Source organism: Scyliorhinus torazame, chromosome 5, assembly GCF_047496885.1.
Source record: "Scyliorhinus torazame isolate Kashiwa2021f chromosome 5, sScyTor2.1, whole genome shotgun sequence".
Classification (NCBI taxonomy): Eukaryota; Metazoa; Chordata; class Chondrichthyes; order Carcharhiniformes; family Scyliorhinidae; genus Scyliorhinus; species Scyliorhinus torazame.
The window spans coordinates 150,882,504-150,895,650 of NC_092711.1; positions in this window are offsets into that span (position 1 = coordinate 150,882,504).

Below are 13,147 nucleotides of genomic sequence, written 5' to 3' on the forward strand. Positions count from 1 at the left end.
TGTGCAGGAGAGCTCACTTCCGCTGACCTTTCCGCTCAGATGTTCACCAATGGAAAGACTGGGAGGACCGGAAAGAATCTGCCCCTCCGCTAATCAGATGCGGAAGTTGGAAAAGGAGGTTTCTGCGGAGCAAAGCTGTTGTTCCTTGAACCCTGAATGAGCTTGAGCTGCACACAGACTCCTGTCTCCAACATCTGTGAGTAAAACACTTTCTTTTCTTCCCCTATTCTCATTCTCACCTTTAATTGGTCACTTGCAGCAACTGAAGGGAAAGGAAGTGAGGGTGCGGACTCTGCAAAGCTTGGCCCAGGTCGCTCTCTCTCGCTTAAAGACATTGACATCCTTTGCTCTCTCAGCTCGACACATTTATTTGTCTGGCTAAAAGGATGTTCACAATTAAAGGGCTGGTTTCTCCAGGAGATGGCTGGCATTGATGGGGTCAGTAAACAGGCCAAATCCAACCCAGCCAGTTACTTCCCTGTCAGAATACTCTCCATCATCAGCAAAGTGATGGAAGGAGTCATCAAAGGTCCTATTAAGTGGCACTTATTCTGCAATAACCTGCTCCAGGAAGCTCAGTTTGGGTTCCGCCAGGGTCACTCAGCTCCTGACCTCATTACATCCTTGGTTCAAACTTGGACGAAAGAGCTGAATGCCAGAAGTGAGGTGAGAGTGACTCCCCTTGACATCAAGGCAGCATTTGACCGAGTATGGCATCAAGGAGCCCCAGCTAAACTGGAGTCAATGGGAATCGGGGGATAACTCTCCACTGGTTGGAGTCATACCTGGCACAAAGGAAGATGGTTGTGGTGATTGGAGGTCAATCATCTCAGCTCCAGGACATCACTGCAGGAGTTCCTCAGGGCAGTATCCTAGGCCCAACCATCTTCAGCTGCTTCATCAATGATCTCCCTTCCATCATAAGGTGAGAAGTGGTGATGTTTGTGGATGACTGCACAATGTTCAGCACCATTCTCAACTCCTCAGATAATGAAGCAGTCCATGTCCAAATTCAGTAAGACCTGGACAATATCCAGACTTGGGCTGATAAGTGGCAAGTTACATTCGCGCTACACAAGTGCCAGGCAATGACCATCTTCGAAAAGAGAGGATCTAACTACCACCCCTTGACATTCAGTGGCATTCCCATCGCTGACACCCACACAACCAACATCCTGGGGGTTACCATTGATCAAAAACTGAACTGGACTAGCCATATTAATACTGTAGCTACCAGGGCAGATCAAGGGTTGGGAATCCTACGACGAGTAACACGCTTCCTGATACCCCAAAGCCTGTCCACCAGACATCTACAAGCACAAGTCAGGAGTGTAATCGAATGCGCTCCACTTTGCTGGATGAGTGCAGCTCCAACAACAAAGAAGCTCTATCCAGGACAAAGCAGCCTAATTGATTGCACCCCCTTCCATAAACATTCAAACCTTCCACCACCTTCCAAACAGTAGCAGCTGTGTATACCATCTACAAGATACACTGCAGTAACTCATAAAGGTTCCTCAGACAGCAACTTCCAAACCCACAACCACTACCATCTAGAAGGACAAGAGCAGCAGAAACCTGGGAAGCCCACCACCTGGAAGTTCTCCTCCAAGTTACTCACCACCTTGACTTGGAAATATATTGCCATTCCTTCACTGTCCCTGGGGCAACATCCTGGAATTCCCTCCCTAACAGCACAGGGGATGTACCTACACCTCCAGGACTGCAGCAGGTCAAGAAGGCAGCTCACCACTACTTCGGAAGGGCAACTGGGGAAGGGCAATAAATGCTGGCCTGACCAGCATTGTCCATATCCCGTAAATTAATTTTTAAAAATTTAATATTGGACAGAGATATGTCTAGTGTTGTTATATGGTATGTATTGTAGATATTATTGATGGTTCTGTAATAAAATACATGGATTATTATTTCTACATTTGTAACGTAGTACTGTACCTACATTATATATTTCCAGTTATAGTCATTGCAGCACTGACAGAATCCATTTGGGAACTCAAGTCAATGCTGACTCTCTGTACAGCAATCCAGTCAGTGCCATTCCCCCTCGATATCCCTGTTCACCTGCAAGTTTATTTTCTTCAAGTAACCATCCTATTTTACTTTAAATTATTGATCATCTCGACTTCCACAACCCTTGTGGGCAGTGAGTTCCCTGTCATGACTAAATAAAATTCTTCCTCAGAATTTCCCTACCTCTAATCAGTAAATATACTTATATGGAGATTCTCTACTCTTGTACAGGTTTTAGTGAGTTTAGATTTGTTGATCAGCGCCTTCACGAAAACTGGGAGGGAAAATAAGTGAATACAATCTGTATATTACACACATTTTTCATCCAGTAATATCGACATATATCTGTCTGGCAGCCTGCATGAAGATTTTCAGGTCTCTGTGTCCAGGACAGGAAGCAGTGAACTTGGATCTGTCAATGAGCCTGAATCAGCACCTTCAGGAGAATTGGGAGGGTGAATATTAGATACAATGAAAATGAAATGAAAATCGCTTATTGTCACAAGTAGGCTTCAAATGAAGGTACTGTGAAAAGCCCCTAGTCGTCACATTCCGGCGCCTGTTCGGGGAGGCTGTTACGGGAATTGAACCGTGCTGCTGGCCTGCCTTGGAGTGTGTGGGATTGAGATTTACAGCATTTCAGGGGAAGAGAGAGGAAAGAATGTTCGATATAAACTAGAATTGTCTGTTCTGAGTTTCTATCCTGTACTGACAATGATTACTATTGTAAAATCTGTTTGCAGGAAGTTTGAACGAGAGGAGTTTGAGGCCGATATCTCAAACTAAATATCACATCAAGAACTGACTGAGTAACTCAATTCTTGGGATCATCGGCCTTTGAATCTAGAAGGAGAAATGTTTGTCTATTCTGTCTGCTTCACGAGATTTTAAACATCAGTGTGTCTGGAAAAGCACTGAGACACACACACACACCCATGTGAGACTGTTACAGAGCACTGACTGTGGAAAGAGCTTTAACCAGTGACACAGCCTGAAAAAATACTACACCATTCACAGCAGGGAGAGACTGTATAGGTGTTCCGTGTGTGGACGAGGCTTCACTGATTGGTCAACGCGGTGAGACGCAAGATCACCTGGACCATGGAGAAACCATGGAAATGTGAGGATTGTGGGAAGGGATTCACAGCCCCACACGAGCTGGCAAGGCATCAACACAGTCACACTGGAGAGAGGTCGTTCACCTCTCAGTGTTTAAAGGGATTCACTGCCATTGGCAGCCTGCGGAGACACGAACGAGTTCACACTGGGGAGAGGCCATTCATCTGCACTGTGTGTGAAAAGGGGTTCACTGACATTGGCAGCCTGCGGAGACACGAACGAGTTCACACCGGGGAGAGGCCATTCATCTGCACTGTGTGTGATAAGGGATTCACTGACATTAGCAGCCTGCGGAGACACGAAAGAGTCCACACTGGAGAGAGGCCTTTCACCTGCTCTCAGTGTGATAAGGGATTCACTGACATTGGCAGCCTGCGGAGACACGAACGAGTTCACACCGGAGAGAGGCCATTCATCTGCACTGTGTGTGATAAGGGATTCACTCATTTACACAACCTGCAGACCCACCAGCGAGTTCACACCGGGGAGAGACCATTCATCTGCACTGTGTGTGATAAGGCATTTACTCGGTTACCCCACCTGCAGAGACACCAGAGAGTTCACACCGGGGAGAAGCCGTTCATCTGCACTGTGTGTGATAAGGGATTCACTCAGTTATCCCACCTGCAGAGACACCAGCGAGTTCACACTGGGGAGAAGCCGTACATCTGCACTGTGTGTGATATGGGATTCACTCAATTATCCAACCTGCGTAGCCACAATGTCACTCACACCAAGAGCAGGCCCTTTAAATGCTCTGACTGCAGGAAGGGTTTCAAAAGCGCTCAGCTACTGATGTCCCACCAGCGCATTCACACTGAGGAGAGACCGTTCAGCTGCTCTCACTGCACAAAGAGGTTTCAAACATCATCCAGAGTGCGGAGACACCAGCGAGTTCACACTGGAAAGAAGCCATTCACCTGCTCTCACTGTGGGGAGGGATTCACTCAGTCGTCCAACATGCTGAAACACCAAAGGGTTCACAAGTGATGTTGGGTTAGATTCTGCTGTTAATCACATCCAGGACTGAACCTGGAGTGGGTGAAAGTGTTTGTCTCCTCGCCAACTCCTGGTGCTCGGACGTGGTGACCCTGGCGAACTACTGCTCCCCGGATCTGGAATACCCGACTGTGAAGTGCCGTCCAAACTACCTTCCATGGGAATTCTCTTCTGCCATCATCACGGCGGTCTACATCCCACCCCAGGCGGAAGTGAAGAAGGCGCTTGATGAATTGTACACCGCACTGCTATAAATAACAATGAAGCAGAATACCCGGAGGCCTTGTTCATCGTGGCCGGGGACTTCAACCAGGCCAACCTCGAGTGTACTGCCAAAATTTCACCAACACATCTCCTGTCCCGACAGGGACCCCAACATCCTTGACTGGAAGTATCGGCAGTATCAAGGTGCTAAAGTACGTCCTGTACTTTCCCACTAACCTGCAGACAAAACAGCTGCAACTGTACTGTGTATAAACGTGTGTTATTGTAACTACTCCCAGAGATGCTTCGGTTCGCTGAAGCATTCCCTGCATGTTTATAATAAAGATTCCCAAACTTTACCCAACTCTAGACTCCGAGTGACATTTGTCCCAAAACAACCTGGTGTCAGGAACAGGATCCACTGACGGCTCTGATTAAAGGAAAGTCCCCGTGGACAGCAGATACCGGGGTGAGTATTGTTTGTTTTATACCACCCGTGTTTAGTTCAGTTTGACTGACCACTGGGGACTCCTCAGAACCTCAGGGAGCTGTTTCTGGTCTGTTTCTTTGACATCCATTCAATGCAATTTCAATAACTGGAACATTTCAGGCAGGGAATTGTCGGTTTTACACCAAGGATATGTTTGGGGGCGATACTGAAGTCCCCGTGACCGAGAGGGTTTTGTAGCTGCCAAAATATGAGGGGATAAAGGCGTACGGGAGGTGAAACAGAAAGAGTTAGGCAGTTGGACAGAGTTTGGCGTGTGTTCAGAGGTCCCAGATAGGGGTCAGCCAGCATCATCACATCGATGGATCTGCACAGAAAAGGTCCAACCAGATGGAACTTATAAGGCCCAAGGTGAGGTCAGTGACGCGGGAATTTGAAGAAGTCTTTGGAGAGAAAGAGGTCAGAGTGGACTCCCCCACAGCGGGAAAGGTAAATTTGAAATTTCTTTGGCCCTTTTCGTGACATTTTCTCGGAACCTTCAGTCAAGAAACATAAAAGCTGCATTTGCGCTGGGGGATCACCTCCAGAGGGCAGTGTTTCTGCAACCACCTACGGTGCCAGATGGAGATCGAAGACTTTGGAACATAGAACAATACAGCGCAGTACAGGCCCTTCGGCCCACGATGTTGCACCGAAACAAAAGCCATCTAACCTACACTATGCCATTATCATCCATATGTTTATCCAATAAACTTTTAAATGCCCTCAATGTTGGCGAGTTCACTACTGTAGCAGGTAGGGCATTCCACGGCCTCACTACTCTTTGCGTAAAGAACCTACCTCTGACCTCTGTCCTATATCTATTACCCCGCAGTTTAAAGTTATGTCCCCTCGTGCCAGCCATATCCATCCGCGGGAGAAGGCTCTCACTGTCCACCCTATCCAACCCCTTGATCATTTTGTATGCCTCTATTAAGTCTCCTCTTAACCTTCTTCTCTCCAACGAAAACAACCTCAAGTCCGTCAGCCTTTCCTCATAAGATTTTCCCTCCATACCAGGCAACATCCTGGTAAATCTCCTCTGCACCCGCTCCAAAGCCTCCACGTCCTTCCTATAATGCGGTGACCAGAACTGTACGCAATACTCCAAATGCGGCCGGACCAGAGTTCTGTACAGCTGCAACATGACCTCCCGACTCCGGAACTCAATCCCTCTACCAATAAAGGCCAACACTCCATAGGCCTTCTTCACAACCCTATCAACCTGGGTGGCAACTTTCAGGGATCTATGTACATGGACACCTAGATCCCTCTGCTCAGCCACACTTTCAAGAACTTTACCATTAGCCAAATATTCCGCATTCCTGTTATTCCTTCCAAAGTGAATCACCTCACACTTCTCTACATTAAACTCCATTTGCCACCTCTCAGCCCAGCTCTGCAGCTTATCTATATCCCTCTGTAACCTGCTACATCCTTCCACACTATCGACAACACCACCGACTTTAGTATCATCTGCAAATTTACTCACCCACCCTTCTGTGCCTTCCTCTAGGTCATTGATAAAAATGACAAACAGCAACGGCCCCAGAACAGATCCTTGTGGTACTCCACTTGTGACTGTACTCCATTCTGAACATTTCCCATCAACCACCACCCTCTGTCTTCTTTCAGCTAGCCAATTTCTGATCCACATCTCTAAATCACCCTTAATCCCCAGCCTCCGTATTTTTTGCAATAGCCTACCGTAGGGAACCTTATCAAACGATTTGCTGAAATCCATATACACCACATCAACTGCTCTACCCTCGTCTACCTGTTCAGTCACCTTCTCAAAGAACTCAATAAGGTTTGTGAGGCATGACCTACCCTTCACAAAGCCATGCTGACTATCCCTGATCATATCATTCCTATCTAGATGATTATAAATCTTGTCCCTTATAATCCCCTCCAAGACTTTACCCACTACAGACGTGAGGCTCACCGGTCTATAGTTGCCGGGGTTGTCTCTGCTCCCCTTTTTGAACAAAGGGACCACATTTGCTGTCCTCCAGTCCTCTGGCACTATTCCTGTAGCCAATGATGACATAAAAATCAAAGCCAAAGGTCCAGCAATCTCTTCCCTGGCCTCCCATAGAATCCTAGGATAAATCCCATCAGGTCCCGGGGACTTATCTATTTTCAGCCTGTCCAGAATTGCCAACACCTCTTCCCTACGTACCTCAATGCCATCTATTCTATTAGCCTGGGGCTCAGCATTCTCCTCCACAACATTATCTTTTTCCTGAGTGAATACTGACGAAAAATATTCATTTAGTATCTCGCCTATCTCTTCAGACTCCACACACAATTTCCCATCCCTGTCCTTGACTGGTCCTACTCTTTCCCTAGTCATTCGCTTATTCCTGACATACCTATAGAAAGCTTTTGGGTTTTCCTTGATCCTTCCTGCCAAATACTTCTCATGTCCCCTCCTTGCTCGTCTTAGCTCTCTCTTTAGATCCTTCCTCGCTACCTTGTAACTATCCATCGCCCCAACCGAAACTTCACACTTCATCTTCACATAGGCCTCCTTCTTCCTCTTAACAAGAGATTCCACTTCCCTGGTAAACCACGGTTCCCTCGCTCGACGCCTTCCTCCCTGTCTGACCGGTACATACTTATCAAGAACACGCAGTAGCTGATCCTTGAACAAGCCCCACTTATCCAGTGTGCCCAACACTTGCAGCCTACTTCTCCACCTTATCCCCCCCAAGTCACGTCTAATGGCATCATAATTGCCCTTCCCCCAGCTATAACTCTTGCCCTGCGGTGTATACTTATCCCTTTCCATCATTAACGTAAACGTCACCGAATTGTGGTCACTGTCCCCAAAGTGCTCTCCTACCTCCAAATCCAACACCTGGCCTGGTTCATTACCCAAAACCAAATCCAACGTGGCCTCGCCTCTTGTTGGCCTGTCAACATATTGTTTCAGGAAACCCTCCTGCACACACTGTACAAAAAACGACCCATCTATTGTACTCGAACTATATCTTTTCCAGTCAATATTTGGAAAGTTAAAGTCTCCCATAATAACTACCCTGTTACTTTCGCTCATATCCAGAATCATCTTCGCCATCCTTTCCTCTACATCCCTAGAACTATTAGGAGGCCTATAAAAAACTCCCAACAGGGTGACCTCTCCTTTCCTGTTTCTAACTTCAGCCAATACTACCTCGGAAGAAGAGTCCCCATCTAGCATCCTCTCCGCCACCGTAATACTGCTCTTGACTAGCAGCGCCACACCTCCCCCTCTTTTGCCTCCTTCTCTGAGCTTACTAAAACACCTAAACCCCGGAACCTGCAACATCCATTCCTGTCCCTGCTCTATCCATGTCTCCGAAATGGCCACAACATCGAAGTCCCAGGTACCAACCCACGCTGCCAGTTCCCCTACCTTGTTTCGTATACTCCTGGCATTGAAGTAGACACACTTCAAACCACCTACCTGAACGCTGGCCCCCTCCTGCGACGTCAAATCTGTGCTCCTGACCTCTATACTCTCATTCTCCCTTACCCTAAAACTACAATCCAGGTTCCCATGCCCCTGCTGCATTAGTTTAAACCCCCCCAAAGAGCACTAACAAATCTCCCCCCGAGGATATTTGTGCCCCTCAGGTTCAGATGTAGACCATCCTGTCTGTAGAGGTCCCACCTTCCCCAGAAAGAGCCCCAGTTATCCAAAAATCTGAAACCCTCCCGCCTGCACCATCCCTGTAGCCACGTGTTTAAATGCTCTCTCTCCCTATTCCTCATCTCACTATCACGTGGCACGGGCAACAACCCAGAGATAACAACTCTGTTTGTTCTAGTTCTGAGCTTCCATCCTAGCTCCCTGAAAGCCTGCCTGACATCCTTGTCCCCTTTCCTACCTATGTCGTTGGTGCCAATGTGGACCACGACTTGGGGCTGCTCCCCCTCCCCCCTAAGGACCCGGAAAACACGATCCGAGACATCACGTACCCTTGCACCTGGGAGGCAACATACCAAACGTGAGTCTCTCACGCTCCCACAAAATCTCCTATCTGTGCCCCTGACTATAGAGTCCCCAATTACTAATGCTTTGCTCCTCTCCCCCCTTCCCTTCTGAGCAACAGGGACAGACTCCGTGCCAGAGGCCCGTACCCCATGGCTTACCCCTGGTAAGTCGTCCCCCCCACAAGTATCCAAAGCGGTATACTTGTTTCTCAGGGGAACGACCGCAGGGGATCCCTGCACTGACTGTTTTTTCCCAGTCCCTCTTACAGTTACCCACCTATCTCCAATCTTTGGTGTAACTAATTCCCTGAAGCTGCTATCTATGACCCCTTCTGCCTCCCGAATGATCCGAAGTTCTTCCAACTCCAGCTCCAGTTCCCTAACTCGGTCTTGGAGGAGCTGGAGATGGCAGCACTTCCTGCAGGTAAAATCAGCAGGGACACTAACTGCATCCCTCACCTCAAACATCCTGCAGGAGGAACATTGTACTCCCTTCCCTGCCATTCCTCTAACTTTCTACCAAGATCTGGCTAACAACGAAATTAAATTTTTATAAAAAATAATAATAATATAATAAAAATATGGTACTTACCTCAGACCAATGGGTTTTATTATTAGGTTAGAGGAGGAGGGCGGGTGGGAGACACTACACGTGTAGTGTCTCGGGTTTCCTCTCCACCAGAATTTATTGGTGAGGGTCTTCCCAGACGTCCGCGGGTCGACTTCCTGATCCCGCCTAATTTAAAGAAAAGAGAAAAAGTCTCAGCTCCTGCTGAAACTGACTCACCACTCACCAGCTGCTCTCACGCCGCCGAAATCGACTGGCCTGCCCCTGCAAAGAGAAGTGCTTTTAAAGGTTGACTTACCTCCCAGCACCCTCCTTCCGCAATGCTCCCGCTGAAACTGACTAACCAGCTGCTCTCACGCCGCCGAAATCGACTGGCCTGCCCCTGCAAAGAGAAGTGCTTTTAAAGGTTGACTTACCTCCCAGCACCCTCCTTCCGCAATGCTCCCGCTGAAACTGACTAACCAGCTGCTCTCACGCCGCCGAAATCGACTGACCTGCCCCTGCAAAGAGAAGTGCTTTTAAAGGTTGACTTACCTCCCAGCACCCTCCTTCCGCAATGCTCCCGCTGAAACTGACTAACCAGCTGCTCTCACGCCGCCGAAATCGACTGGCCTGCCCCTGCAAAGAGAAGTGCTTTTAAAGGTTGACTTACCTCCCAGCACCCTCCTTCCGCAATGCTCCCGCTGAAACTGACTAACCAGCTGCTCTCACGCCGCCGAAATCGACTGGCCTGCCCCTGCAAAGAGAAGTGCTTTTAAAGGTTGACTTACCTCCCAGCACCCTCCTTCCGCAATGCTCCCGCTGAAACTGACTAACCAGCTGCTCTCACGCCGCCGAAATCGACTGACCTGCCCCTGCAAAGAGAAGTGCTTTTAAAGGTTGACTTACCTCCCAGCACCCTCCTTCCGCAATGCTCCCGCTGAAACTGACTAACCAGCTGCTCTCACGCCGCCGAAATCGACTGGCCTGCCCCTGCAAAGAGAAGTGCTTTTAAAGGTTGACTTACCTCCCAGCACCCTCCTTCCGCAATGCTCCCGCTGAAACTGACTAACCAGCTGCTCTCACGCCGCCGAAATCGACTGGCCTGCCCCTGCAAAGAGAAGTGCTTTTAAAGGTTGACTTACCTCCCAGCACCCTCCTTCCGCAATGCTCCCGCTGAAACTGACTAACCAGCTGCTCTCACGCCGCCGAAATATGAAGTTCAATAAGTTTGTCTATGTTTTGAACAATGTTTCAAGTGTATGGCACTTCTCAGTTAGATCAGTTTTGTCCAAGTCAGGTTGTCCCTACCTGAAGGCAGAAGCTGCCGTGCTTTATTGGTACGAAGGCAGGAAACTCTCGGGCATCTTTATGATGCATGTTGATGGCTGCCTATGTGGTGGTACTAGTGAGTTCCAAAATAATGTTACTGACAGGATCAGAACAACATTTAAGGTTGGAGCCAGGCTTCTGGGACCTTTAAATAAATTGGATTGGAAATCGGGCAGTGTGGGTCTGATGTGACTTTACATCAACAATCTCAGGGAGACAGTATGAACCCTATCACAGTCAATGGGGCCGGGGCCTCACAGAAAGATGAAGATGTTTCCAAAGCTGGGACTGAGCTGCTGCAAAGTTGAATTGATGAATGGGGCCCACAGGCAAGGCTGGATACAAGTTTTGATGTCTTCGAGCTGAGTTCTGTAATGAAACATCCAGAGGGCAAGGATATTTAACGGGCAAACAAAACATTAAAAAATACAAGATGGAGAAACGTGTGCTGAAATTTCCATCTTTGAGTGAGCTGCAAAATATAAAATGGATTTTTTTAGTGATGCCTCACTCGGATGAGCCTGGCTCAGTGTCTGTACACTGAGTGATGTTTAAAAATCTCTTTCAGCAGAACAGACAAACATTTCTCATTCTAAATTCAAAGGTCGATGATATTCAGCTCCCATGAATCGAGTGACTCTGTCACATCTTGATGTGATGTTTGGTGTGAAATTTCTGTCTGTAACTCCTCCCCTTCTAATGTCCTGTAAAAGGACTTTACAAAAGCCATCACTCTTAGTGCAGGATACCCAAACAGAATGTGAAATTCGATCCTATTGTAAGGTCTGGGTTTGGCACCAATTTGAATTGTAACACTCAGACTATGTTGTGAAAGTTACCTGCAGCTCCTGACTAGTTACAGACCATTCCAGGTACAAGAACATTGTCACAGAATTTATTAAGTTAATTGTAATAAGTACAAAATCACAATAATTAACAAAGGCAGTGGATCAGTCCGTTCACTCTGGATCACCAACTCTCAGCTTCCAGGTGACTGTGGAGCTGTCTCTTGTTCTGTTGACTGAAGTCTATCCTCTTTCTTCATGTTGTGTTGTGCACCGAGCTCCAGAGAATTGTAGCTCATTAACCCTTTCTAGTACCTACCTCTACGCATGGCTGGTCGTTTCCTGTGGTTCTGATTGGCCCAAGCAGCCCATGATCAGTCCCTGATTGGTTAAATGGGGCACGATCACTGTCTGATTGCTCTCTGAAGGATATCGGTCACCTTGCTGATGTGTGATGTCAGTTTCTCATTGTGGTGTCACTTCCTCATGATTAATATTCGTCAGGCTCATCGTCCTAACTGATGCCTAAAGTCACCCATGATTATTGTGGTACATTAATTACAAGCCTTATTTAATACTTCCTGTACACTCTACCTACAATGTAACTACTGTTAGGAGGCCCATTAACTACTCACACAAGAGACCTTGTAACTTATTAGTTCTTATCTCGAGCAAAGCTGATTCCACACCCTTAACGTTCAGGCTAAGTTGATCTCTCTGTCCTGAACTAATGTAATCCTTAATGAACAGGAGCAATCCCATCATCTTTTCCGAGCTTCATGCATTCCAATATGTCAAATACCCTTCAACATTTAGATTCCAGCCTTGGTCCCCTTTCAAACAAGTCTCTGTAACGTCTATCAGGACACACATTTATCTCTATCCGTGCTGACAATTCTTTTTTTTAAATTTAGAGTACCCAATTCATTTTTCCAATTAAGGGGCAATTTAGCATGGCCAATCCACCTAGCCTGCCCATCTTTCAATTGTGGGGGTGAAACCCACGCAAACACGAAGAGAATGTGCAAACTCCACATGTCAGTGACCCAGAGCCAGGATCGAACCTGGGACCTCGGCGCCGTGAGGCAGCACTGCTAACCACTGCACCACCGTGCTGCCCCATCTGCGCTGACAATTCATCCAATCTCTGTCAAATGCTGCGTGCATTTGCAATCCATTTTCAGGGGTTCAATAATCCAATAGGGATTTCAAGTGAAACCTCTTCATCCAGCGAGTTGTGAGAATGTGGAACTCGCTACCACAGTAAGTGGTTGAGGTGAACAACATGAATGCTGCATGAACAGCTGTATCTTGACAAGGGAGAAAGGAATAGAAGGATATGCTGATGGGGGGAGATGAAGAGGGCTGGGTGGAGGCTCATGTGGAGCATAAATACAGACATAGACCAATTGAGCCGACTGGCCTGGCCCTGTGCTGTAGACTCAATGGAACCGAGACAAATGTATTTATTTTAGATCCACCTGATAAAACTCTTTTCTTGGGATGGAGACATCACGGGCTGGGTCAGCATTTGTTACCCATTCATAATTGCCCTTGAACTGAGTGGCTTGCTAGGTCATGACAGTGGGGGACAGTTAAGAGTCAACCACATCTGTGTGGCTCTGGAGTCACGTGTGGGCCAGACCAGGTAAGGATGGCAGA